Genomic DNA, 3,224 nt, shown 5'->3' on the forward strand with positions numbered 1-3,224 from the left:
AACACTGTAAGATATGAACACAGTACTGAACACTGCATAAGAACAAACAGTGAGATAAACGCTAAAAAATATGAACAATCTGTGAGCTTTGAACTTTGTGAAAGTGACTCGGAATTGGTGAACTTTTAATTTTTGTAAGATATGAACTCCAAATTTCTTATGAAAGATGTGACCTTTATGAGATATCAGCCTCTCTTTATGAGATATCAGCCTCTCGTTAGAGTGAACATTTTATGAGTATAATATTTGACTTGTCTTGACAAACCTTGTGAGAGTTGAACGTCTTGTAAGCATTTGTGAACATTATGTGACGTGTGAACCTTTCTGTAAACACAGTGTGTTGTTCAAACTGCTTTTGAACAGCTTGAATTATTGTGAAACCTGCGAACTTGAAAACAGTTAATGAGTTGTGAGCGATGTGAAAGCGCAGAGTGATCTGTGAACCCTTTATGAACACCCTGAACCCTATGTGAGCATTATGAGCTCATTGAACACCTTGTAAGCACTCTGAACACTTTGTGAGAACATTGAACACTTTGTGAGCATTCTGTGAGCACATTAAACACTTTGTGAGCATCCTGTGAGCACATTAAACACTTTGTGAGCATTTTGTGAGCACATTGAACCTTTTGTGAAGACAATGAACACTCTGTGAGCACATTGAAAACTTTGTGAATACTCTAAACACCTTGTGAGCAAACTGTGAGTACAATGAACACTTCATGAACACAATGTGAGCACATTAAACATTTTGTGACCTCTCTGAACACTTTGTGACCTCTCTGAATAATTTGTGAGCACATTGAACACTTTGTGAGCATTCTGAACACTATGTGAGAACTATGAACACTATGTGAACACTGTGAACAGCACTTGAGCACTTTGTGAGCTCTACTTGAGCACTCTTTGAATATCCTTCGAACATATTTGAAACTGTGAGCTCATTTTCTCCTGCTGAGAGCAGTTTTGAGGCAACAGGCTCTCCCTCCCTTTCCTCATGAGAGAAAGGTAAGCTTTTCCTATCTCTCTAAGTACCTATTAACCTCCTGAAGGGCAAGCTTTTTACCCCCTCATTCTAAGTTAGCATTTCTTTGTATCTTTGTTCTCTGTTCTAAGAATCCCTGCATGCAGTCAGGCTGAAAAGTAGATGCAGTTTGCTTGCTGATTTAGCTTTTTTAGCTGCAGATATTGCTATGCTAGATTATTATCCAACAGCAGATATTGCTATGCAACCCTATTCAACAGCAGATATTGCTATGCAACCCTATTCAACAGCAGATATTGCTATGCAACCCTATTCAACAGCAGATATTGCTATGCAACCTTATTACTCAACAGCAGATATTGCTATACAAGCTTATTACTCAACAGTAGATATTGCTATGCAGCTCTATTACTCAACAGCAGATATTGCTATGCAACCCTATTCAACAGCAGATATTGCTCTGCTATGCAACCCTATTCAACAGCAGATATTGCTCTGCTAACTTCTCCATTAACGAGTTATTTTGCTATGCTAACCCATTAACGAGTTATTTTGCTATACTAACTTCTTTATTGACAATTTACCTCTTTGTTTACCATATATCTGTTGCAAAATTTTAAGGCTGTCATGGCAGAGTGACAGCTATCTTGAGTGACTGTTCTCTGTCACTCTTGAGTTTCCTTAATCTTACTAGATTTAGCTTTTTGTTAATCCTCCTATGGCGACACTTCTCCGTTGCTACCTCCCGTTCACCTCGTGTGATTAGCTTTTGAGTGATCCCTGTGTTAGCTTAGGGTAATCCCCCGTGTTAGCTTTAGGGTAATCCCAGAGTTAGTTTTAGGGTAATCTCCTTGTTAGTTTTAGGGTAATCTCATTGTTAGTTTCAGGGTAATCTTGTTAGTTTTAGGGTAATCTCTTTGTTAGTTTTAGGGTAATCCCCTTGTTAGTTTTAGGGTAATCCCCTTGTTAGTTTTAGGGTAATCTCCTTGTTAGTTTTAGGGTACCCCCGGTGTTAGTTTTAGGGTAATCTCTTTGTTAGTTTTAGGATAATCCCCTTGTTAGTTTTAGGGTAATCTCCTTGTTAGTTTTAGGGTAATCCCGTGTTAGTTTTAGGGTAATCCCAGAGTTAGTTTTAGGGTAATCTCCTTGTTAGTTTTAGGGTAATTCCAGTGTTAGTTTTAGGGTAATCCCCTTGTTAGTTTTAGGGTAATCCCCTTGTTAGTTTTAGGGTAATCTCTTTGTTAGTTTCAGGGTAATCTTGTTAGTTTTAGGGTAATCCCGTGTTAGTTTTAGGGGTTAATCTCCTTATTAGTTTTAAGGTAATCCCAGTGTTAGTATTAGGGATATATCCTTGTTAGTTTCAGGGGTAAATCCAGTGTTATCTTCCGGATAATCTCCGTGTTTATTTCAAGGTAATGTCCTTATTTTTATTTCATGATAACCACGTGTAAGTTTCATGATAACCCCCCGTGTAAGTTTCATGATAACCCCGTGTAAGTTTCAAGATAACCCCGTGTAAGTTTCATGATAACCCCGTGTAAGTTCCATGATAACCCCGTGTAAGTTTCATGATAACCCCTTGTAAGTTTCATGATAACCCCGTGTAAGTTTCAGGATAACCCCGTGTAAGTTTCAAGATAACCCCGTGTAAGTTACATGATAACCCTGTGTAAGTTACATGATAACCCCGTGTAAGTTACATGATAACCCCGTGTAAGTTACATGATAACCCCGTGTAAGTTTCAAGATAACCCCGTGTAAGTTACATGATAACCCCGTGTAAGTTTCATGATAACCCCGTGTAAGTAACATGATAACCCCGTGTAAGTTTCAAGATAACCCCGTGTAAGTTTCAAGATAACCCCGTGTAAGTTACATGATAACCCCGTGTAAGTTACATGATAACTCCGTGTAAGTTTCAAGGTAAACTCTTTTGTTATATTTCATCTAACCAACTTCCAGAGTTGCAGGTTTTGCTACCAAGAAAGCTTTTCAGCGCCATGTGTATGTGGTATGTTGTGTATGTGGTATGTTGTGTATGTTGTGTATGTTGCCTCCGTTGTTAGGTAGAGACATTAGCGAGTGCCTTGAAGAGGTAACGGTGGGCTTCAAGGGGGGAAAACTCTCCCGTTAGCTTCTGTGGTAGCTGCCCGTTTTTAGCGTCAAAGCCGTTAGTATTAACGCCAGAGTAATATGCGTTACACACAGAAATTACAATAGCGTGATGCATCAAATGAAT

This window comes from Procambarus clarkii, chromosome 67 (genome assembly GCF_040958095.1).
Source record: "Procambarus clarkii isolate CNS0578487 chromosome 67, FALCON_Pclarkii_2.0, whole genome shotgun sequence".
Classification (NCBI taxonomy): domain Eukaryota; kingdom Metazoa; phylum Arthropoda; class Malacostraca; order Decapoda; family Cambaridae; genus Procambarus; species Procambarus clarkii.